The sequence below is a fragment of the Petromyzon marinus genome, chromosome 40 (assembly GCF_048934315.1).
Source record: "Petromyzon marinus isolate PM22_M1 ecotype Great Lakes invasive population chromosome 40, UKy_Petmar_22M1.pri1.0, whole genome shotgun sequence".
Taxonomy (NCBI): domain Eukaryota; kingdom Metazoa; phylum Chordata; class Hyperoartia; order Petromyzontiformes; family Petromyzontidae; genus Petromyzon; species Petromyzon marinus.
The window spans coordinates 10,606,341-10,632,519 of NC_133706.1; the positions used below are offsets into that span (position 1 = coordinate 10,606,341).

General features: G+C 51.3%; 1 long non-coding RNA gene across 2 annotated transcripts in view; it reads right to left on the bottom strand.

The window, feature by feature from the left end:
• LOC116950761 (uncharacterized) overlaps positions 1-10,902 on the bottom strand; it is a 34,773-nt gene extending 23,871 nt beyond the window's left edge. The window contains exons 1-2 of one of the 2 annotated variants that reach the window (XR_004404072.2): positions 10,635-10,902; positions 5,106-5,294 (exon numbers count right to left, since the gene is read on the bottom strand). This is a non-coding gene — a long non-coding RNA (uncharacterized LOC116950761). Of the gene's footprint in view, positions 1-5,105; positions 5,295-5,837; positions 8,347-10,634 lie in introns of those variants that run through there. The other variant, XR_004404071.2, reaches the window with a different exon arrangement.
• Positions 10,903-26,179: the final 15,277 nt, after the last annotated feature.

Here is a 26,179-nt window from a genome sequence, read left to right on the forward strand (position 1 = left end):
TGCGAACAGTTTGGCTGTCTTTCAGCAGCAGCCACGCTCTCTCCTTTGCTGGTGGGGCAGTGCCTCGCCGTGCCGTGTGGGTAAACTGGGGTCGTATGACCACAATTCATCACCCGAAAGGGCGAACAACTTCGCCGTTGGGAGCGATTTCACCAAGAAAAAAACCACGGTCAAGTCGGTCACAGTGAAACAATTCGGCCCTCATTTCAATGAAATTTTAACTGACTGCTATGCAGATGATGCAGTTGCGATGAATGGCAAAAGATAGTAATACTGACAAGACGTCGGCCTGTCGGATTGTGGCTGCCCTAAGTGACGTCCCATGTTGGTGGCATTAACCCCAAATAGTATCTTAAAATACGGGGGGGGGGCTATACACCAACGCTCTCCCTACACCCCCGGCTGGGCGCGATGATTGAGAGGAACCTCGTGGGTTCGATTACATCATTTGACTCCTGTTGGGATTTGAAATGTCAGAATTATTGCCGTGAGTATACAGCCCTCGGTTAATCTACTGCTGGATGGAGGCCTCCCGACGGCGTGCAGGTCATGGGGAGTTATTTTACTATACTTCACCTTACTGGTGCAGCTTAACGAAGGTGGGGATCGTGGACGTGGGACCATATAAGTACTGCACTGCGCTCTGCTGCCCACGACGTCAGCACGCAGCAGCCTACGTCACCTGGTGTGCATGGTGATCGCTTATCCAAGCGCCATCCAGGCTGAACGCTGTTTAACGTGCCGGATCTGGCGAGTAATGGGTACATTTGTTTACGTGTGTGATGTTATATTCATACGTGTATAAAGATAAACGATGTCATTATTGGCTTCCTGTTATTATTACTGTAAATACATATTTTCTTTTTTTAGTTGTGTCTCATTGCATTAGTATTGTCCTTATTTAACTTATCCCATTAGCCTATTTTACTGGTAGGAACCTCCTGGTTACACCACCAGCCCACAGGGGATTATTGTATCCGACCGTCGTGCATCCAAAAATGGGAGGGGTGGGGCTGGGTGGAGAGGGGAGGGTGGGGAGGGGCTGGGTGGGGAGGGGAGGGTGGGGAGGGGCTGGGTGGGGAGGGTGGGGAGGGGCTGGGTGGGGAGGGTGGGGAGGGGCTGAGTGGGGAGGGTGGGGCTGGGTGGGGGGTGGGAGGGGTGGGGCTGGGTGGGGAGGGGCTGGTCACCCCGTGGTGCCCTTATAAAAGTCAACGTTTAACCTACTCACGCCGGCTTGTGCCCGCCCTCACAGTCGGGCATATTTGCAGAATACACCACGTGGTGCCGCCGTTGACCCTGGCCGTTGACCGAGCAACCCAACGTTCCTACCAGCTTCCTCCGCAGGAATGTGTTGTAAAGCCCATCGCCAACCCGCACGTCATTAGCAGCGTGGTGAAGTTTGGGTGCGGCATCACCCCCCACCATCCACACGGCGGGGAGAAAATAAAAACCTTCATCCAGCGGTGAACTAACAAATAACGCCCAAAACACAAACATGCATCCTTCACCCGGCCTGGAATTAAAGAGCGCGGCATTGTATAGCGCCCCTTCATATTATTATTATCATTATTTTCTTCTTCTCCTCCTTCTTCTCCTGCTTTTCCTTCTCTTCCGTCTCCTTCTCCTCCTTCTCATTCTCCTCCTTCCTCTCCTCCTCCTCCTTCTCCTTCTTCTTCTTCTTCTCCTCCTCCTCCTCCTCCTCTTCCTTCTCCGTCTTCTCCTCCTCCTCCTCCTCCTCCTTCTTCTTCTTCTTCTCTTCCTTCTCCGTCTTCTCCTCCTCCTTCTCCTTCTCCTCCATCTTATTCTCCTCTTCCTTCTCCGTCTTCTCCTCCTTCTTCTCCGGCGAGATGACTGATGGGGGTGGCGACACAACGCGCAACTGTAGCTCCCTTCGCCAGCGAGTTACCCGAGCGCTAACCCACGCGGCCAAAGCACGCGGCGCGCAAAAACCCACGCGGATGGCACGCGCGGGCCGCTGCAACCCCGCACGCACGCGCGCGTTCATCGGCCACACGCGCACGACGGACGGCCGCATTAACAAATGAGTGTCGGGGTGCACCGAAAGCGTGGCAGGCGTTAGCCGCGCTCCATTTCTTTGCGCTCGTAACGCTGACCACGGCGAGTGAACCTTTAGCCGTCGACGCGATCGCCACATCTGGGCAGAGCTTGCGAGCGCAGCCGAACCGTTTGGTGGCTGCTGCTGTCATTTGCCACGGATTAATGGGGCTCCGGAATCTGTCGTCGGGGAACGCTCGGGGTATGAACGGGAGGCGGCAGAGTCGCGTGGAACCGTGCCCAGATCTCGTCGGATCTCAGAAGCCAAGCGAACTGGCCAGGCGTACTTTGAATACGAGCCCGCTAAGCTATTATTACACAAGTACGACACGTGTGTCACACTACGCTCATCAACAATGCAATAACGCGACCTTCCCGAACTTAAACAGGCACCGTGGGACGTGGTCTTCAATGACGTCCACAGAAATGTACAGTGAGGAAAAAACGTATTTGATCCCCTGCTGATTTTGAAAGTTTGCCCACTGACAAAGAAATTATGAGTCTATAATTTTAATGGTAGGTTTATTTGAACAGTGAGAAACAGAATAACAACAAAAAAATCCAAGAAAAACGCATGTCAAAATTTGTATAAATTGATTTGCATTTTAATGAGGGAAATAAGTATTTGACCCCCTCTCAATCAGAAAGATTTCTGGCTCCCAGGTGTCTTTTATACAGGTAACGAGCTGAGATTAGGAGCACACTCTTAAAGGGAGTGCTCCTAATCTCAGCTTGTTACCTGTATAAAAGACACCTGTCCACAGAAGCAATCAATCAATCAGATTCCAAACTCTCCACCATGGCCAAGACCAAAGAGCACTCCAAGGATGTCAGGGACAGGATTGTAGACCTACACAAGGCTGGAATGGGCTACAAGACCATTGCCAAGCAGCTTGGTGAGGTGACAACAGTTGGTGCGATTATTCGCAAATGGAAGAAACACAAAAGAACTGTCAATCTCCCTCGGCCTGGGGCCCCATGCAAGATCTCACCTCGTGGAGTTGCAATGATCATGAGAACGGTGAGGAATCAGCCCATAACTACACGGGAGGATCTTGTCAATGATCTCAAGGCAGCTGGAACCATAGTCACCAAGAAAACAATTGGTAACACACTATTCCGTGAAGGACTGAAATCCTGCAGCGCCCGCAAGGTCCCTCTGCTCAAGAAAGCACATATACATGCCCGTCTGAAGTTTGCCAATGAACATCTGAATGATTCAGAGGACAACTGGGTGAAAGTGTTGTGGTCAGATGAGACCAAAATGGAGCTCTTTGGAATCAACTCAACTCGCCGTGTTTGGAGGAGGAATGCTGCCTATGACCCCAAGAACACCATCCCCACCGTCAAACATGGAGGTGGAAACATTATGCTTTGGGGGTGTTTTTCTGCTAAGGGGACAGGACAACTTCACCGCATCAAAGGGACGATGGACGGGGCCATGTACCGTCAAATCTTGGGTGAGAACCTCCTTCCCTCAGCCAGGGCATTGAAAATGGGTCGTGGATGGGTATTCCAGCATGACAATGACCCAAAACACACGGCCAAGGCAACAAAGGAGTGGCTCAAGAAGAAGCACATTAAGGTCCTGGAGTGGCCTAGCCAGTCTCCAGACCTTAATCCCATAGAAAATCTGTGGAGGGAGCTGAAGGTTCGAGTTGCCAAACGTCAGCCTCGAAACCTTAATGACTTGGAGAAGATCTGCAAAGAGGAGTGGGACAAAATCCCTCCTGAGATGTGTGCAAACCTGGTGGCCAATTACAAGAAACGTCTAACCTCTGTGATTGCCAACAAGGGTTTTGCCACCAAGTACTAAGTCATGTTTTGCAGAGCGGTCAAATACTTATTTCCCTCATTAAAATGCAAATCAATTTATAAAATTTTTGACATGCGTTTTTCCGGATTTTTTTGTTGTTATTCTGTCTCTCACTCTTCAAATAAACCTACCATTAAAATTATAGACTGATTATTTCTTCGTCAGTGGGCAAACGTACAAAATCAGCAGGGGATGAAATACTTTTTTCCCTCACTGTATCAACATATACAAACATTTAATGCACTATTGTAACCTTACTCAGCGCTCACACCCTATTGTGGGTGGCGCGGCTTTACTCCGTGAATAAATATATCTTTCTCCCCCACCCCCCTTTAAAGAAATCACAATAACAATTTAAAACAACAACAAAAAAGTTGACAACAAAGGGAAAAATAGAACCTAATCTTTAACAATAAAAAAGCCCCCACGTGCGCTCTAACGAAAGTGGCGCGCGCTAATCAAGACGGAACTTGTCAGCTCGGCGCGAGGCCCAAAGAAGAGATTAGCAGCAGCGCAAATGGGGGGGAGGGGTTGGGAAAGTGGGGGGGGGGGGGGGTTAGGGGGGTGGGGGGAGAGAGCGGGGCAACACACGACACACAATATTGACGGACGCTATAAAACAGCTTCCACCTCGATAGAGCGGTGACAGCGGCTGAGAATAAGGAGGTTCGGGGAGGGAGTCGGGGGGTGGCCGCCGGGGGCCCCAGCCGCAACAAGTGGCGCTTTGTTCGCGCAAAAACGGCTGCTGGCCCCGGCGCGGGCGTGAGATGACTCCGTCCACGGATTCAACGACGCCGCCTCGCGCGGAAGAAAAAAAAGCACCGACGTTTTATTCCAAAAGTCCCCACAACCACCACCACCACCACCCGCCTAAATAAAAAGAAATCCCGCTGCGATTACGTCAAGTTCCACAATGAAGTCCTTTCTCCCGGCCGGCTGACCCCCCGTGACCTGCACCCCCCCACCCCTCAAGCCTATCAAGAAGGAGTTGAAACAAAATGTAGCCCCGAGGAGGAGCTGTGAAGTCGGGGATTTCATGGGGACCGTACGCTTTTGTCAGCCAGCGTGCCGCGGGGACCCGTAGCTCGCTGGCGGATAAGCACATTTCACAGCTCTTCCTCTTGGCTCCGCCAGGGAGAGAGAGAGAGCGAGCGAAGGATGGAAGAGCTCCGTGGTTGCTCAGACGCGCGCGCGCACGCGGCACACGCATTATTGCGCAGAAACGCACGCGGACCATTGATGAAGACATCAGCCGCGGAGAGCCGGGCGCTTGGCCACGGCGTTTAGCGGCCACCGTTCGGGGTTTTTTTTTTCCCCCGCTGGCTCCGTGCGTTCCCCCGGCCTTGGCAGCAAGATGAATTGTCCCTCCGTGCTTGCGTGCCTTCCAACGGGATGGTGACAAGTGGAAGATGCCAGCGGATCCCTATGGTGGGTTGGGGGGGGGGAGAGAGTGGGGGGTTGAATATACATTCACGTTGTCCGGGGCTGCCCGGTGGATAGTTTCTCCCACTGCGCAGCAGCGCCACACGTTGCCGATGGCACCGGGAGACTGACGAGTGGACGTGAGCTGACGCTTCCACGACAGCGGGCCGTGTAGACGAGACGAGCGACGATCGCCAGCGATGGCAGGCGGGGGCCTTGGCGGCCACCCCTTGAGAGTTCACGGCAGGGGGCACTTTTCAGACTGGCTCTCTCACCCAACCTCGACGTGAACGTGGAAACATTGCCAGCCAAAAATAAAGCACGTCTCTATTTAAATCTAAGGGTCTCTATGGGAGAGTGCGGGTGTCTGTGCGAGCCTACGAGTCTCCATCAGTGTGTACGGGTCTCGATGTGAACCCATGGCTCCTCCATCGCGAGCATTGATCTCGAAGCACGCACCGCGGGGGAAACACCACCGCCAGCTGCGATCATTCACCGGCAGCATTCTCAGCTCCTGAAGCCATCCGCCGGCACGCTCACCAACCTCGGCATGAGCTGTCGAGCGACTCCGCGACCAACAGGACAGGAGGAAGATCGCCGCGCGCCTCGGTGCGTCCTCGTTCGAACGAAGGAGACACGGAGAGCCGTCGGGAAGGCGCCCGGACAGACCCCGGAGAGCCCCTGGAGGGCCCGCGCGTGCCCGGGGCAGTCTCTGCGCGGGGATCACCCCCCCCCCCTCCCCAGTCCCTCGTGCTTCGTTAAGCAAGCGGTGTTCACATTCATTGCATCTATTTTTAGGTCTGCCGTTGAATTTTTTTTAAATTAAAATTGTGTGTTCTGATTCGTTTTTTGTGAGTTGTCGACATTTTAGGTGAGATCGTGGTAGTTTGCATATCTATATATATACACAGCTCAAGAACGCACCTCCGATTAGCGCGGTTTGGTCACGTACGGTGTGAAAGAAGGTCAACATGCATACACTTAGCGATTGAACCTAACACGGCCATGTAAAAACAGAGAGAGAGATGCCTGCATGGAGCTACACTGAGCAACCGACAGAATAACAATAAGAACAACACGTGCATTACACAATGGGGACTACTACACACAGTAGCAATCCTCCCCCCCCCCCCGCCTGGCAGACTGATGCCCGTTTGTAGGCAGCTGCTGAGTCACATTGTGCCACACAGGGGCAGCTGCCACTGGGGATGGGGGGGTGCCCCTTTCAAATTCGTTGAGACGAGATGCGATGCAGCGCGTTCCGCGAAGCCGCGACGCATTAGGAGCGTGCTCGCTTTAAAAAAAAAAACACACCACGTAACAACACAAATCGTCATCGTTGCAAGAGGAGCTACGTGGGTTAGAGACGTCGTATTGCAAAGTAAGCGTCCGTGTGTCGCTTAGCAGCACGGTTGGCCGGCGGGAGAAATTAACGAGGGAGTCGAAGCCAAAGGAGGGAACACGTCCGACGTTCCGGGGCGACTACCACGGAGATGGAGCGACGAAATCAGCTCGTACGTAGGCGCTAGGTGGTATGTTAGATTTGTAGGACCGTGAGAGATGGTAACACCTTCCCAGGCCTTTCTTCCAGCAGTGAATTTATCGTAGCGCGCTGCCTTTGATGCTGCTGCTGCTGCTGGTGGTGGTGGTGCTCATGATGCGTGTGCTGTATGTTGGACTTCTTTCGCATGGTACGTAGTCAACCGCGCTTTTTGGGGGTGCGGATGATGATGATGACACTAGCAAAATTGTAAACCAATGACGATAGCAAATTGATAGGTGAATATTGTAACGGGCACTCTGAGACGATCCAGGGAAAACTGGCCGAGGGCTGCCACCTCCCCTCCACCGTACGCACAGCAACTCCTGCTGGAATCCAAAAACCGTACGCAGCACGCTTCACTCATCATAGTCAGTTTACACCGTGTGTCATTTCACGCAGCCAGGCCCCAAACCACGGGGACTCCATTTCTTATAGCAACAACAACAACATAAACAACAACAACGTCATATCAACCGCATGTTTCTTTAAACGACACGAGAAATTTATCACCGACCATTTAGTCGCGTGAATGACCCTCCCTGCGATGCATTTCGGGACGCGTTTAGAGAGGTAACAGTTGGCCCCGGGGCTGTTGTCCGGATGCTGTGGCATTAATCGCGCACGAGGCCTGGCAGCTGCAGCTGCAGCGCCCAGCTGTTCCAGTTTTCCACTGAAATCATCCCCACCGGCTGTTATTATCACTTTGCCTTTGTACCTGCACAACCTCCGCTCTTCTCCATCCGCTCGAACGCGACACGACACCGACACTCATTCGCCAAATTTCACGGATTCCAGCATCGGAGAGATGAAGTGAATTTTTTTTTTGGGGGGGGAGGGTTTCGCCCTGCCCCCTATCCCCAATAGCTGAAGCTTCGCTCTCATCTTTAGCATCGTGAACATCTGTAACGCTCCTCTTGTGACTTGACTGTTCTTGATTTTCCAGTCTTTCTACAACCAAAGCGGGGATGAGCCTGAATAGGGTTTTGCTGCGCTTGCTGAATATCGTTTGGATCGCGGTAACCCGGAGAGGGCAGCTGACTCGTTGCCACAGCCGTAGCGAGGGGTATACTGGACGTGGTATGCCGGGCGCTGCAACATTTTACGGGTAGCTGACACATGGCGCCACGGTGGCGAGATGTTAACTACCTCGCCTGGTATACAGGAGGTCGTGCGTTCGTTCCCTACCCTGACGCCTGCTGTATGTTTGCGTGTTCTCACCGTGGTCGCGTGGATTTTTCTCCGGGTCCTCCGGTTTTTCCCTCCACATTTAAAATCATGCGTTCAGAGTGTTTGGCTGCTATGAATTTCCACATGATGAGCCACTTTGTTGAGCTATCTTTTGTGGCCAGGTCGCTTACGAAAAGAACTATACAGCTCAGTGGGCCTTACCTGGCAATCCAACTAATAATAAAAGTTCAAGCCCTGGCAATCACCATGCTTAGCAGGTATCATTGGCTGCTGTTGACAGAACAAGGTAGTTCAGCAAATCCAATGTTGTGCCGTACATCAATACGCTCACCCCCCCCCGCCCCCCCCCTCGACAAACCCACTCTTTTGAGTACGGCGACGCATGGTGGGCAAATAACCCCCACGACCCGCACGACGTGAGAAAGGCCTCCATCCAGCAGTGGATTAGCAGGAGGCACTATCCGTGTACGTCGTTCATCTGGTACCAATGAGCGAGCAACAAGTGAGGAACGGCAGATGTCGGAGGCACCGTCGGTATTTTTGGCCAGAGGCAACGTGTTGTGGTGGCCGCTGTGAGTGATTTAAAATTACAAATTTAATTCATGCTCGCTCAGAGCAGAGCCGACCTCAAGGACAACAGAACGTGCCGGCATTGCCAGGCCAATAAGTGAGCCTCGACTCGCACGGATGGGATTCGACGCCTGCGCGTTGAAATGCAAACGCGCGTACGGCTGGGCGCGCGCGTCATTGCGCTTAGCTTGTCCGCCCTTCCACGCGCACCTCCTATGAGCACCATTGCGTTACGTGCGGTGCCAAAGAAGTTCAACGCACACGTCCGGTTCAGAGAGAGAGAGAGAAAACAAGCACGTGACCACAGCTCGGCGGCGGTGTCCGAGCAGGGGGGAGTTGGCGGGGTGCCGCGTGCCGCACACACAGCAAAAAGAACACTCGGCCAACTCTCAACGTCCTCTGCATCGGCGCGGACCCAACAAAAGAGAAATAACCGCAGAGATCTTTCCCATGGAGTGCGCACGACATCTTCTGCACCGGTTCACCCGTGTTGTTTCTGAAAACACGACACGATTTTGGGTGGCTCAAAAAACCTGGCCTCAGCCGCTGTGTACTTTCCCTAATGGTGTTATTATTGGACGAGCCGCCGGTTGTGATTGGCTTCGACCGAATGGCTCACTCGTTCACCTTTCGCTAACCTTCTCCACCAATCAGGGGCGGCTGGGTGGGTGTTTTGGTGGCTCTCGCACCATGTCTGCGTCGCGACTCGTCCTAGGCGGCCGTGGCAAAGGTCGGTGTTGTCAGCTACCGGCGCATGTCGAAATGCCAAACTCCTGAGTAAACTTTGCTGTCACGAGACGCTGTCTCACCCGATGTTTGCGAGCCCTCCCGAGAAGCCGACTCCTGTTTTCAAAACGTCTTTATTCAACTGTCCGAAATACTCGCACGTCGGCAAAAAAAAACGCATTTCAAAATATCGCCGCTTTCTTTATTTACTTATTTACTCTGCAATTTGTTTTTCTAATCTACGAAATCTAAAGTGGAAGGGGCTCCACGCAACTTTTTAATATTTTTGTTTTTGAACGCATCGCTCCCGAGGAAGACGGCAGAGCTGGCTGGCTCGCTCGCTCCACGTCCCGGGAGACAAACTCGAAACGGGGGGGGGGCTTGGCACCCGGGGCGGAACCAAAACCCGGGCAGACACCGCGCATTTCCCAGATTCTCACGACAACACGCGTGGGGTGGCCTTCCCTATCGTTGTAGTGAAGATTCTGGGACAGCAGCAGCAGCAATGGGCTCATGATGATTCAGGGGCAGCCCTGTTGAACTTTATTATATAAGGGTTTTGTCTTTAAGCGTATTCTCTTTCTTTCCCCTGCCCATGATCACCTGCCCCTTTTTCTCTGAAGTAAATCAACTATTTAAAACTATTTATTTTCATTTTACCAGGTAAGGCCCACTGAGCTATATAGCTCTTGTGTTTTCAGACGTAACCTGACCACAAATGATAGCTCAACAAAGTGGCATCTCGCGTGAGAATTAAAGCAGCTAAATACTCTAAACGCGTAATGTCGATTCTGAATGCGGAGGGGGAACCCGGAGGACCCAGAGAATAATCCAGAAGACCACGAGTAGAGAGACACCGCAAAACTCCAAATATGCAGCAGGCATCAGGGTCTGGATCGAGCCCGCTACCTCCTGTATACCAGGCGAGGTAGTTAACATCTCGCAATCGTGGCAAGATTAAATAAATTATAAATATGCCGGCCTCTTGGGATGCGGCCTCAATTAGACGTGATACACCCAAATTACGTTACGTTACTGTATCGTGATTTGAAATCCACCTCACATTGGACGCAAGTCAGCACCAACAACACAATTTGCGTTTATAAAATATAAATATATATACCCCCACATATATCGGGGCCGCTGTATACATCGCGGGGATTCGCACTGTTGTGAATGCTGCTTCGGGGCTGCTGGGTTAAGAGATGAAGATGAGACGAATGTGCGAATGTCAGACGCTTCGCGGAGAAAAGCCAACCACTGCGTAGATTTGACGAGGGGCATGGGGAGAAGAGGAAGACGAAGAGAGCTTACGACGACGCGGGGAGTCGAGGAGAACGAGGAGCGGACCTCCCGGCGCACTTCAGCAGTGCGGACCTCCAGCGAGAGACGGAATTCCAAACAACGCGAGCAGCTGCGACGGAGACTGCCTGACCCCCCCCCCCCAGCCCACCCCCCCACTACGAACAGAGGTCGACCGGCGGCTTCGACAGGCGGCCTTGGCTACTGCAGCGGAGGGCACGCGGAGGGGAGCGGAGGGGAGCAGAGCGAGATGAGATGCAGGGTTGGAGGGTAGCCGAGGGTTAGGGGTGGGGGCTGGCGGGGAGGGGGGAGGGAGGTGAGGTCCCTGCCAAGACTCGGAACAACATTTGGCTGCTGGGTCGGTTGGGAGTTCCCCTGTGGGAGGTCTCGGGACTTGAGCTCTAACAGCCACAGCCCGCACGCGTGGACATTGCCACAGCTGAAATTCGGCAAGGGCCCCTGATCCGCACCCCCACCTCCCCCCCCCCCCCCCACTATTTACCCTCTCGCTCCCGTGTCGCGTTTCGTGCGCATGCCTTCAACCGCTTACAGACTCCGGCTCGTGGCGGCGAGAGGGCGGTCGGACCGTCCCTTTGCGTCCTGGGTAGTTTATTTTTTTCTATTTATTTTACGCGTGCGTTCGTATCCTGTGCAGGTAGGGTCCGGTTCAGAGACGGGGCATGGCTGGGGGCCGAGACACACGGGGACACAGGCACGCACACTCAACAACAAAGGCAAACACAAAGATGCCCCGCATAGCCTTAACAGATTGTTGGGGCAAGTACTGTTAGCGAGCACCTGTCTCGGTCTCACTGTGCGCTGCGTTGCACCACTATCCCAGTAGTTAACCTCGCATTCAATAAACCTTCAGAGCCAGGGTGAATATCCGACTCCAACGTATTAAATGACTAAAACGAAGTAAAACTGATGGAAAAACACAGCACAAAATACAGCATCTGTTAATACTTGCAATATCAATACAATGAATGAACAATGCAGCATAACATTGTCTTAGATAACATGAAACTCAACAATAGGTCCAGGATAGACAAGGCACCTACATTAGCACTGAATAGCTATACAACAAGAGAATAAGCTACTGTGTTAAACAATGTCATTTTGTGTAATCACCATACTGCAGCCTAAATGTACAGCACTGCACATAACACTGAACTGTGGATGAGATACTTCTCAATCCTTGCTCTCAAGAACACATGAAAGTTACTTGGGCACAAGTCTGGCACGACTTTCCAACTACAAATAACATTCACAATAATGCAAGTGGCAGGCTTCGTTGTTAACTAGGCCTCATATTCATCATAACAATTTAACAGCATTATAAAGGTGACCTCATCCCAGTATTATACGAACATAAACGAACTTACAGACGAGGCTTTTTGAAGTCCCACAATGAACAGTTGCATCCATCTTCACTGAGATTCAGTCACAGTTCCTATGATCACTGTTACATTGCTTTTATGGCTTTATTTTGGTGATGTCAAAACGTTTTTTGGTTTGGCCATGTTTGTTTGTTGTAGTACGGAGTTAAACTGATGGCCTTAATCTAAGTTGTCTTGTGGTTGTTGTTGTTGTTGTTTGACTTGCATCCCACTGGGATTTTTGCACACAGCATTGGTGTATGGTGCTTTTTCAGGAATAGTTTGCTGTTTTTTTCCTGGATTTTCTGTTTGCACAGTCACATAGTCACTTTAAGATGTTTTCTTGTTCATGTTTGTGTTTTTTGTTTGTTGCGGTTGCACCCGATTCAAGAGCCGAATGGCTCACAGGGCTATACCAAATAAATGAAACTGAAAACTGAAACTGAGACGCTAATGGTGACTCAATTTTGTACTCTTTGTAATGGCTAACAGGTCAACTTATTTGTCCACATCTTTGCGAGAGAGAGGTAGTACTATCTCAACTATAGGCCTGACGAAAGTTCTTGCGACACTTTGCTTCACTACCATAACCTCAACCTTTAGAACTTTCCCATCGGCACTGAGAATTGTCTTGAGGATGCGGCCCATTGGCCACTCATTCCATTTGACTTGGTTGTCCTTCAGTAGGATGAGGTCAGCTTCTTGGATGTCTGGTCTGCTCGACTGCCACTTGTTGCGCACTTGAATTGTCGCATGGTAAGTGTTTTTTTTCCAGTGATGCCAGAACGTGTTGGCGAAGCTCCGCACGTGTCTCCATTGACGTCTGTAGAGTTCTGCAGTGCTGACCTCCTCGGTGGGTGCTGTGAGCACCTTTGTCTGTAGCTGCTCAAGTGCTCGTAAGGATTTTCTCCAAGTTTCCCATCAGGCAACGGGCTATCCCAGTGTTGTGTATCAGCACAAAGATCCCTGAGTAGCCAACGGCCTTGAATGGTGAACGTCGCTAAAAAGCCTAGTGGATGGTACAGGCTGTTTACCATCGACAAGATGCCACGTCGAGTGTAAGGCTTCTCTCAAATTGTTGTTCGGAATGTGAATGTGTCCGCTTTCAGGTCCCACCTCAGTCCAAGGCTGCGTTGGATTGGTGGTGTGTCAATGTAAAGGCCCAAATCTTTCAAGTCCTTTGAACAATCGTCTGAAGGAAACGCTTTTATCACTTCTGCGCTGCTGAACGCTATCTTGTGAAGTCTCAGGTTAGAAGTAGCTAACATTCCTTGCGTCCTTTGGAGCAGATCGATGGCTTCTGAGGCCTTGGGCATTGATTTAAGTGCATCGTCAACATAGAAATCTCGCTCTACAAATCGCTTGGCGTCTTCCCCAAATTCCCGTTCTCTTGCTTGCGCCGTCCTCCTAAGTCCATAGGTGGCTACCGCTGAGGATGGGCTGTTGCCGAAGACATGTACCTTTATTCTGTATTCAACAATTCGATCATCAATGTTGTAATTGCGGTACCACAGAAACCTGAGATAATTTATGTTGTCTTCGCGGGCAATGAAGCAGTGTAACATTTGTTGAATGTCGGCTGTTACAGCGATTGACTCCTTTCTGAAACGAATGAGTAATCCGAGGAGACTGTTGGTCAAGTCCGGTCCGGTGATACACACCAAAAATTGGTAAATACCAGCAGTCCTCTAACTTCTTCTAGAGGAGGGGCTGCTTCAGCGTGACCACTGTCAAATATGTTTTTCATGAAGGATATAAAATGAGTCTTCATCTCTGGTTTCTTGTCCAAGGTACAGTGCAATGAGTTGAGCCGTGAGAGGGCTTGCTCTCTATTGTTGGGTAACCGGCATCTGGGATTACGAAATGGCAGAGGGGCAACCCAGCTGTTTGACTAATCTTGAAAGAACTCTCTGTCCATTATTTTCAAGAAGTCTTCATCCTCTAGCGATGGAGAAGGTTTGTTGTCGTCCTTCATTGTCACCAACACCATATGTCCAACATCGTCTTATTGTGTTTCCAGCATGGAGGTTTCTTCGTAAGTCTGCATGGTACAGCCTTGACTTCTCTCTTCGAGTTTCTCTTTCATCGTGAAATGGTTGGAGCACGGCTAGAAGAGCGACATGCGTCCATTCGTGACCACACTTGTTTTGGATGTGCTAATGCGGTCTGGTTTGTGTGTTCCATTGAGACACCCCTGCCTTGCCTCATGGCGTCGAGACCCTTAACTCGTAACTTCCTGGTTACGTGACCAAACGCAACACCATCATATTTGGAAGTTCCTGTGTAAACACACCCTCATATCTGCCATGGGGCAGAACAGCACATATAAAGGTGCGCATAGCACACGAGGGGGTGGGTGGCCAGCTTCACGCCCTGCCGCCTTTGTCTCCCTAGTGATGATGTTTACACATCGCACAAGGTATTCATTTGAGGTTTAGGCGACCTAGGGGAGGCCTATGACTGGTTCAAATAATTGTCACTGGTGTTGGTGGTGGCCGGGACTCTGGGTTCGTAAGTGCAGCGTGCTAACCGCTACACGACCGCACACACACCGAAAATATAACAAAGATCCCCCGTATAGCCTTAACAGACCGTTGGGGAAGGTTCTGTTAGCGAGCACCGATTAAGGCCCGCACGGTACACGAGGGTGTGGGTGGCCAGAACCACGCCCGATCGCCTTTGTCTCTACCGTGGCGATATTTTTACGCACCACACCAGATACTCATTTGAGGCTGAGTCGACCTAGGGGAGGTCCAGGACCGGTTCAGATCATCCTAACTGGTGTTGGCCGTGAGCGGGAATCGAAACTCGGGTCGCCGGGTTCGTAGCGCAACGCGCTAACCGCTACACTACCGCTCACACACACACACACATGCATGGACACACATGTACACACACACACACGCGTGCTCTCTCCCACCCGTTCGTACGCAGCCGCTCCCCGCTGTGCTGGAGCTCGCTGCATTTTCTGCATCCCTGACTTCAACCCCCACTTGCAACCACGTGTCCTTTCGCTTAGAAAAAAATATATAATAAAAATAATAAATAAGTGGATTTCTAGATATATATAATTATAAAAGAGTGAAATATAGCGGAGAAGTGCCATCTACGCTGTCTGTCCCATCCGCAGATTTTGTTTTGGTCCAAAGATGCTCGGACCTCATGAAAACGCTGACTCTGCTTTGTGATCACTGTAATATTTATCGCCTTCAAGTACGGATGTTAGGCTGCTGCCAGTTGGATTTATCCGTTCATTGTTGCAGCGTAATAAATGTGTGTACCAAGACATTTTAAATGAGTGCGAAAACATTATTTGCCCAGTGTGTTGGCCAAGAGGTGGTCTTTAGGACTGGAATTCTAAACTCTAAGATCAACAGAGCGACTATAAATCACGAGTCCAGTGGAAGGAAGCTGCTTAGCAGAACACACTCGTGTTGTCTTAAGCTGGGGTATACGCAACTCAATACGATGTGCATTTATTACCACCACCAGCCGCAGCAGCAGCCATGAGCAATCCACAGCTGGATGAAGGCATCCCCAACCGTCACCGTCTCTCGCGACCCTGCGATGCAACAATCCAACGAGCACCAACGCAATATTCATTCACCGCCCCATCTCAGCAGCGGACGTAACCTCTCTCCCTCTCTCTCTGCGGCTTCTCCTACCTTGGCTGGTCACTCCATGGTGAGTCTCGACCGCTGGCGATCGTTCCTCGTGGCGACATGTCCTGCCCAAGCCCACTCACGCACTCTCTGTGGATGAGACGAAGCAGCCTAGCAGACCGAGTCCTCGACACCGGTGAAGTCATCAGTGAAGTTTATGGGATCTTTATGAACGTATGCATGTTGAACTTCTTTCGCACCGTACGCAGCCAATAGTGTTAATCGGAGGGGCGCTAACTATAACGGTGGTAGCCACAGATGAGTGATAAGGAAGTGACTGACGGTCACCGCATCACGTGCTTTCTGATGCTCTTCTGCGGCCGTCTGGAACGCTCTTCATTCAACTGTTAGGAAGCCACACATTTAAATCTAGATTTTAAACTAATTTCTTTAGAACTGATTTTTGTGTTTAGTTTGTTGTCTTTCCCCCGCACCTCCGATTAGCACGGTTGGCTACGTACGGTGTGAAAGAAGTTCAACTTACATCAGTGTCATATTCTTGCTTCTTTCGGTAAAGTCACGTTGAAGGGAAACAATAAAATAATAAAAATATAAAACAATAAAATGCTCACGACGTTTCGACTGCAACACAAGCAATCATCATCAGGTGTAAAAACCACAACAAGAAATTTTGAAAAAAGTGGTGATTATTTTTAACGTTAGCACCACGGAGAGAGATTTGACTGTTTTTTCAGATGGACGAGTCCATCTATGTTCGGAAAAGAGGAGGGGGGAGACGAAAAATAATGGATGCGGTCTGAAAGCCACCTTAAGCGTGATCAATCAATTAAGACCCGAAATGGTTTATCAAATCCTTCCAATGATTGCTAAGCCAGAATCCATCTTCTCGGTTGAAATTGTCTCTGTGTTTGTATATGTGGATAGCCTCATGAACGAATCTCTCATGGTAGCCAGATGGCTTGCAAAGAACCTCTGTCTTGGAGAAGTCAATGTCATGTGAGCCTACTGAATTATAACAGTGATCTGCCACGGCCGAGGTGTTGGTCCTACCGTGTTTTAGGTCTGCTTTGCGTTCACGAATGCGGTCCGAGACATGTCGTTTGGTTTCTCCAATGTAACTACTACCACCACTTTTTCAAATTTTCTTGTTGTGGTTTTCACACCTGATGATGATTGCTTGTGTTGCAGTCAAAACGTCGTGATAATTATATTTTTTATATTTTTATTATTTTATTGTTTCCCTTCAACGTGACTTTACCGAAAGAACCAAGAATATGAATCCCTGCAGTCACGAAAGCTTTAAATCAAAATTTTACATCAGTGTCCTTCACTCAGTTTCAGAGGCGGGTGACTTTCGCCGATTAGACATCAGTTAGGGCCGACACACATTTGTGAAACCAATGGCTTTGACAGCACGTTGGGATCTTTTCACATGTGTGTATTGTCGGGGAGTTAATCAGAGGTGCGGGGAAAGGACAACAAACTAAACACAAAACGCAGTTTAAAAAAAAATGCGTTTCCTATCGAGATTTAAAACTGCACAGCTCCAGTGTCTTCCTCACATCGTAAGGAAGAGCGTTCCAGACGGCCGCAGAGGCGCATCCGAAAGCGCGCGATGCGGCGACCGTCTTAGTTCGATGACCGAGCCAGAATCCACTGCGGCGAGGTGTTGGGGGTCATTCGTGGCAAGCGCTCTGTGTGCGTAACGCGTGCGGAAACAAAGCGAAGCAGCCGCCGTGGCAGGCCCCCGTGTGACCTACATAACGCGGCGGTGAAGAAGAAGAAGTGCCTTAGACTGAGCGCCTCGGGCGGGTGGCAGAGACGGAACGCCGCCGCCGACACAACCGACGCAGCCGACGCCTGCTGAGCGGATGACGCGTGGAGCGAAGGCGTCGCGGGCCGTCCAAGTGGCGGCCGGCGGGGGGCACCGCCCGCCGGTTCCCCTCTCGCCGAGCGCCAAAGCGGCGGCGGTGGCAGCGCGATTGTAGGGGGGGGGGGCGAGACTGGCGAGCTCGCGTAAAGTGTTGTCGGATCAATAGACGCTAAAATGCTTAGATTGTTCGCCCAATTAGAGCGTACGAAAAGAGGTGGGGTGGGTGGGGGAAGGTTACTCGTCGATTCGGGGGGTGTCGAGAAGTTATTCACCGTTCACACATTGGTCTGCTGCAAAAAATGCACCTGTTGTCGAGTCCTCTGGCCTCCCGATTATAACAATAACAACAACAATCATAATAGCATCGTGCGAAAAAAGTATGGCACGGGGCAATGACAGTGGCGTCCTTGGCGACGTCCACGACGACGTCTTCTCGTCATATATAGAGCGCTTTTATCCAAGGCGCTTTAGAAGGGTTATGAGTAGTAACAATTAGGGCAGCTCAAAGTGATATGGTGAATAGGGATGGGGTAATCTTGATTTGAAGCTTTCGTGGCTGCAGGGGAGGGGGCGGGGTAGGTGAGTGGGTGATTGGGTACGGGAATTACGGGGGGCACCTGGCCACAGTGGCAGTCACACGTTCGGTGTGCTGAGAGAGAGGCGAACCGACAACCCCCGTCCATCGCAGTTCATCGGCCACCTGCAGGCCAGCCCATGTCGGTTTTGCCGTGTCTCTGGAGATGGCTGTCGTGCGAGCGACGTTGCGTAGCGCGAATAACGCAGCGCAGGCCCCATGCGCTGGCGATCTTCGCGGGGAGAGAGCCGTGGGCATTGCGCACGGCGCTAATCCAACGTTTGTCCTCACGATCGTTCGCGCGTTGGAATGCTGCCCCGGTATGGCTGTGAGGGCACTGGACTTTCCGCCCAGAGGTCACCGGTTAGATCACCCGGCGTGGCAGTTGAAATAATAGGCGAATGTCTTTTACCACCCACACGTTCTGTCCACCAAGCAGTATTAATCTGTATCCCACGGTTAGTTAATCGGCAGGTCACGTGCGGTGGGATAAAGTGTGGGGTGCTTCCGCCTCTTTCACGGTGACGTCTGGAAGAGAAGGCCAAATACCCTCTGAAAGGGCTGTCTCTCGAGCTCACTCTCTTGGAGGACCCTTCCGCCAGCGGCGGCGTGAGCGAACAATTTGCGGTGCCGCGCCTTTACATTTTATTTCACATTTGTTTTGTTTTTTACACAATATTTATCTTTTCATCATAAATCTACGACGTGATGCAATTAAATGGCCGCGAAATGGGGTCGCGTCTCGTGTGCCCGCGGTGCGCGCACGGCCTCAACTCGAGCGTTCCGTCGCAGTCCAGGGCGGCTGACCCAGATACGGGAGTCGCCGTGTCTCCATGAATATGTATGCTTCCCCTCCCCCTGTTAGGTCCTTCACAGGCCATTCATAACTGTCGTCTCTCCTGCGCCAGCCTCCGCGGCCAAAATAGAACGCATATTGTTGAACGACCTCTTTCTTGTTTCATTCGCGTGCGGACGGCGGTGCCACTACGGCTCGCTTGCGTGCGGAAAGTAATTTTCGCGGAGACAATTTTGGGGAAAAGGAGGGTAATTATATTTTGCGATCGGGAATAAAGTTACAATAGCAATCTTTTGCTCAACGACGGGAAAGCGGCGTTTGCCGGCAAGCAGCGCCGGTTTTAAGTTTGGACGCGCGCGACTCCTCGCGTTGAGCGCACTCTCTGACACGAAATTAATAACTCGGCGAGAGAATAAATTAAAGAAGACATATTGCGCACGCCTGTGTGTGTATATATATATAGTTAAAAGTGTAAACACACGATACTACGTGTTACAGAGGGGCGTGCATGCGGCTACAATTTATTTTGAAATTTCCCTCGAGCTTATTTGGTCAGAGAGGGATAAAGCACATGCGGTCGTCCATAATTAATGGCCCATATTCCTCAGCGTTTGCCATGAACGGATGCTGCCACGGTGATGAAATGGCTCACACACTGCACTTACAGCCTCGAAGTCACCAGTTCGACTCAATCGCCCGGCGCGGCAGTTGTGGAAATGGAGCAGGTTTCTTTAATCCACCACCCCCACCGACCCCCCTCCCTTCCCCGCCTCCCTCACGCCTGTATCTGTCCACCCAGCTGTATAAATGGTCGCTCCACAGCAAGTCGATGGGAAGGTTGCGCGCGGTGGGGTAAACCGTGGGCACCCCCGCCTCTTGCAAGACAGCTGGCAAAGCGTGGAAGAGTAGAATAAGAGGCCAGAAATGCCTTCAAAGGCATCCACCTCGTGGAGGTGTTTCTGCCAGCAAGTGGCATGAGCAAGCAATTGCAGGGCTGCACCTGAATCATTTACCTTATCGTAGGCACAGGTGTCTCTGTGGGGCAAGGGATTTGGCTTTCAACACTGCCCTTGTGATCTCTGCGCTGCCTCTAGCCTCGAAATGAGCCACGGGGACGTCATCATTGCAAACGTCTCAGTGAAGTTAAAAAAAAACAATTCCAGTTTCCAAGCTTCAACAATTCCGAGCGGGTCACAACGAAGAGACGGCTGCTGCTACTGCGTGTGCCATCATCATTATCATAAGCGACGATCACTCCGCTGCTGGACGAAAGCCTCCCCATTTCGTGTGCATCTCTCAATCCTCTCGGGCGCGTCCCGTTCCTCGGCCGCCGCTCCGTCGCCATTCCCGATCACCATCGCCCGACACGCGTACGGTGCGAAAGAAGTTCAACGCACGTTCACATTCATACACACGTCGCATGCGCAAGCCCCGCTTACGGTTGGAATGACACCCGACCCTGGGCGCGTGCTCCAATCCGGTGGAAATGTCGAGCGTGCGCATTTATGGGAACTCCACGCGGAGCCGAACGCATCTTGCTTACTGTAACATATGGCGCTTTAATATGCGATACGCTGGCATATGGCGCTGCGGCATATGGCATTGTTGCCATAAAAGCGACAGTTGGGGAAAAATGTCCTCTCCGGTATATCCACTTAGGAATATCTAATATTTTGTCAACCTCAATAAACATCATTTCTCAGGCAACCTTTTAGCTGGAAGTCATATTATTCGGGAAAGGCATGCACCACTGACTTTGAGTTATTTTGTTCTGTAAGCCGTGCTGCACCAGTTTTCAAAACAAATACGTTTAGGCCGTTCCCAAACCACCAGACACGAAGCCGTGTGCATCTCCTTTGTAAATCCACTGCTGGATGAGAGCGTCCCCATGCCGCCTCGGTCATCGGGGATTTTTATTTGACATACTTCACCGCGCTGGTCAGCGCGGGTTGACAGAGAAGTGAGGGCGGGGCAGAGGGGGGCAGCACCGGTCCCGTCACCACTCGCCGCCGATGCTCGCCGGGGCCAGGGAGCAAACTCGGGTCGCTGGGTCCACATCGCAAGCGCGGCTCCACCACTGCTCCGCCAAACCGCACGGGAATAACAACAACAACAACAAACAACATTTTTTAAAAACCCAATAAAACAAACCCACGACGAGAGATGAAATTGATCGGTTTTTTTTTCACCCCCCACCGCGCACCGCGGTTCCCGTCTCCCGCGAGCCCCCAGCTGCCGCTCCGACGTTGCGACCTGTAAGGCCAACGAAGAGCTGTCGCCGCTGGGATTCGCATCACCGTGGCGACACGCGGTGCGGCCACGGGGATCTCCGCCCCCGGAACCGGCGCGTCCCGTCACCTCCTCCTCCTCCTCCTCCCTCCTCCTCCGCTCGGGCCCCGCAGGGCACGCGGGGCGGTGGTGGGTGGTGGAGCGGGAGGGGGGAAAGAGGTTGCAGGGAGGTCATGGCGCTCTCAGAATGCCAATGCCACCGCTGCCACCGCCACGGTCTTGCTGCCTCTGAGGCTACACAAATACCGTGGGGCTCCGTTTTACAGACTCAAGACCTCCCCGTTTTTCCTTCTGTCTACATCTGTCTCTGTTTCGCTCGTAAATAAAATACATATTCCATCAAATATTTATATATTTTTGGTGCGGCGTCTTGAGATTGCGATTCGCAGTTTAGACGCTCTGTGCGAATTCACATCGTGCTGTATCTGAATTGTCAGGGTGCGAATTAGGGCTGCCCATACCTAAGGACCAGAAGAGGGGAGGTCTAATTGTAAACACATTGTCTTGAGTGGTGTGTGCTTGCTATCATTACTATTATGATGCCACAACTGACAAATAGTGGGGCGTTTAATGTCCCGGGAAGACTTAGAATTTAGGTCAGCAGCTGCCATCGATGAGAGGACGTCCTGAGCAAACGAGGGCAGGAGGCAACTCCTCAACCCGCTCCGCTTCTGCTAAGCAGGCTCCTTGCTTCACTTGACATCACGTGACGTGCACATTCCATGACGACTCCGCCCGTCACCCCCAAAGGTCCGTGGGGTTTTTTTTGGTCCCTACCCCCCCCCCCAAAAAAAAATGATCTCGATTGCGGTATTGACGTCACGTCTTGAGATGACGAATCCATTCGAACATCTCGAGGAGTTGTGCGTCCGCCGCGGTGGCGAGGTGTTATCTACTTTGCCTGGTATACACGAGGTCGTGGGTTCGATCACGACGCTGACGCCTGCTGTATATTTGGAGTGTACGTGTCTCTCTCTCCGTGGTCACGTGGATTTTTCTCTGGGTCTTCCGGTTTTTCCCTCCACATGTAGAAACATGCGTTTCGAATAATTGCTATAAATTTCCACATGATGAGCCACTTCGTTGAGCTATCATTTATGGCCAGGTCGCTTCTGAAAAATAACTACAGGTAGTCCCCGACTTACGATAGGGTCGTCGTAACGCATCTCCATCGTAAGTCGGGAACGACTAGTATATTGCTCAGTGTGTCTGACAAAAGCTGGAACAAAGGGCGCTCAAACCATGAATTTCGTGCTAGAGAATGGCCCACAAACTGGATATCGCAGAGCAACATCTTAAATGCGCCTGAGTGACCTCTGTACCACACTGTCAGGTGCAGCACTTTCCTACCTGCCCTGCTACTGAGAGTACGTAAGCAACGTCGCATAACAGTCAGACAGACATTGGGCTGAATTGTGCCGTCATTGACGACAGAGCTGAGACAGTCAACGCGGATTTATAACGAACGGATGAAAAATGGATTCGAACCCAGGTTCTCAGCAGTGCTGGCTGTGCACTCTAACCTCTGAGCCACTGGTCGCCGACACGCTTAGTCCATATTTAATTGAAACACATTGGGAGTGGGGATAATTTTATGATATCAACTGCCGGTTACCGAGCAAAACGTGTGGTGAGCTTTGAGGTCAAAGGGTCACGGCGAAATGAAAGGGGGACGATCGTTCCATTGGTGAACCCCGCTGTGAGATCACCGTTGGATTTTGTTGTTGTTTTGTTTTTCCACACCATGGGCCTGCGGTGGTTTCGTTGTATAGCGGCGCTGTGTTCAACCCGCCCGCCCCACAACCTCAGTAGGGTCACCCACCCGTGCGTCTGCAAGGCTGAATGACTGCGTTTAGAGCCACGGGTCTTAATGACAGAGACAGAATCAGAAGCCATTTACTCGTAAATTTACGCATACATTTACGCGATCGAACCCAAAAAACCTCTAATGGATATTAGTCGCGAAAGCTTACGTGTTAAACTGACAATCTGAATCTATATTTATCCCGGAGAAATCCGATGAGCTATGGGGCTCTCTTTCACAGATGTCCTGTAGGTGTAGGTCAAAAAGTTACAAAAAACAATAATAAAAAAAACGATAGGAGTGCAAAGTATATGAAAAGTAAGAACATGACTAGAAATAACAAAATAAACTAAAACTCAACTTATTTTTTACCTGCTAATGCCCACTGAGCTATAAAATAACTATTTTTCAGAAGCGACCGAGCCACAAATTATATCTCAACGAAGTGGATTATCACGTGGACATTTATCGCAGCCAAACACTCTAAACGCGTGGTGATGTTGATTCTAAATGTGGAGGGAAAAAAACCGGAAGACCCGGAGAAAAATCCACGCCACCACGGGGAGAGAGAGAGAGACACACAAACTCCAAATATACAAACAGGCGTCCAGGGTCTGGATCGAACCCAGGAAGTCCTGCATACCAGGCGGAGGGAGTTGACATCTCGCCCCCAAAGAGCAACGTCACCGCAACAGCGCGGCCAAACTATGCTCGCTGCAACGGCTGAGAGTGGCAGCGGCGTAGTGGGGACGGTGCAATCATTAATTGGGTTCATCCCCTCACCCCACGCCCCCATTTACAATTCCCCCCTCCCCATCCCACTCCCCATCCGTCGTAGACGAGCGCCTTGACCTCTCTGGCCACGATGGCTACGCCCGGGGCTTATGTTTAGCCGGGGATTTTGTGTCCGAGTCGGCGGACGAGAAAATACGTCTGCACCCGGCATACCACATCCACAATGTCTCGCACCATCGCCGTGTCTATATGAGTAGCCACGCGCAACTTGCACCAGTCTACCAGCGATCCCTGGGAAATAATCGGTGAGAAGGACATTAAACCCGGGCTACGTCACTGCGGAGGCGGGCATCTGCGACACACACACAAACAACAACCGCCAATCGCCACTAAGTTACGGCCACGTCACCACAGCGCTCGTGCCAGGCTATGTGCACTTTAAGGCCACGCGAAGTGCCGAACGTCCGCATGGCATGAGGTCACGGGACAGACCCAGGTGCCATGTGTTGACTGACTGAGATGACTGGCAGATGCACCACCTGTGCCCCTCCCCCCCCCCTACTGTGCGACACGCGCACACGCGCACGCACGCACGCACGCCCGCGGTAAGGTCACCAAAATCTTCGGCAGGTTGCGCCCGCCGTAAGGTGGGGGGGGACGGCTCAAAGGTGGCACCCATGCGGGGTTTTCGCGAATCCGAGCGTGGCCGTTGACGAGTGTCATCAAGAGGAGATATCTGAGGTCTTCCGGGGGTAGGGGGTGGCTCCCCTCCCTCACCTCACCTCCTCTGTGCTTCTGTCCGCGTGTAATGGATCTGTCAGAAAGCGGCGTGACATGTCGGTGGGCAAGGCACCCGTAATCACACGGGCCCGCCCCCGTGTGAGCACACACACACACATGCTCGGTACAATATATATCAGAAACAAGCTGTCACAGAGGAATGGAGCTATCACGGCCCAGCCAGCCATCACGCCATACATCACTTACCCCGAGCAACCATTCCATTAGCATTTGTCGATTCTCTGTAGGAATGCGGTTCAAGATGTCAACAGGACTTAGATGATCGGTATTATTCTTGCAGACTCATAATGACAGCGTGATTTGTACGCCGACTGTCAGAGTTAAGGAGCCTAGCCGGATCGGCATCGTGGACTGAAAACAAGCACAATAAAATGTTGTTGTTTTTGTCAGTGTGTGCAATGTATCAAAGAACGACGGATTTAACAGCATCTTAACAGAGGGCTTCGTGTGCAGGAGGTTGTTATGCCTATACGTGGGCCGTTAGGTACAATCTCAATGACTCTAAACACAACTCTGAGAAGCAATGCATTGTATTAATCGCAAACCAGGACTTTAAAAAAGAAACAATGAATTGGCTGAGTGTTTTTTTCCCCTCTCTTCTCTGCACCGTGCTTCATTATGAATTCTATAAACCACTTTGGAGGGTGGGGCAAGAGGGGAAAATGTGATTCAGTGAAAATTAAACAACATTAGCGCTGGGTGTTTACAACAAGAATCACGCCGATGTTCTGTGCGGGAGTAATGTAACGTGCCTTTTTTCTTCTTCTTCTTCTGTGTGCCATTAAAACACAAACACTTAGTACGCTCGCGTAATTGCAGCAACCACGCGCTCGCGGTTCATTAAATAATGCGGCATGGGACAAAACAGCAACCGCAGTTGGGAAGACGGCGAAATGATACGGCGGAGTGCAGCGATGGCGTCGGATTTTTTTTATATCCCCCCCCACCCACACCATCCTGCACACTCTCTTTCTCTCTCTCTCTCTTCCAACCAACCCTTATATAAAGTTAAATACATCAGTCTCCTTCACAGACCAGTGAACACGGGGAGAGAGCCGTCAAAATGGAGAGAACGCGCGTGTATGTGTGTGTGGAGAGAGTGAGAGAGAGGCGGGGTAGGCCTTGTGTTGAGGGCCTTCCACGATTCACGGCCGCGGGATCCTTCGGCGCGTAATGGATCTGTCAGAAAAGCAGCCCCGCGTGTCAGCGGCACCAAGGCTCCAATAATTACACGGCACGGGCCACACGGAAACACGCCGCCGCCGCCGCTACGATATATAACAGAAACAAGCTGTCGGGGAAGGCAAGAGCCATCACCGCCCAGCCAGCCGTCACACAATACATCACTTAGCCGGCGCCGCAGACAACGTGGCCCATTACGCCTCTTTAATATCTTTTGGCCTCTATTAAAAGGGCAATTTCACATATTGTCAGCGAGCTCACAACCCTTAAATTGTCGGTTGGATCAACCATTGTGCGCGCAGCAGCAGCGGCGGCGGCAGCAACAACACACACACAACAACAAAAAACATACAAACCGCAGCCGATGCCTGATCTTCCAAGAGAGGAATTTTAAAAGGGTCCGCCCGCTTCTTTGCCGCTGTGCGCGTGTTGGGTTTTTTGTTGTTGTGTTGTGTTGTTGTGTTCCTTTTAACGGCCCTCCACGCACGCACGCGCCGGGAT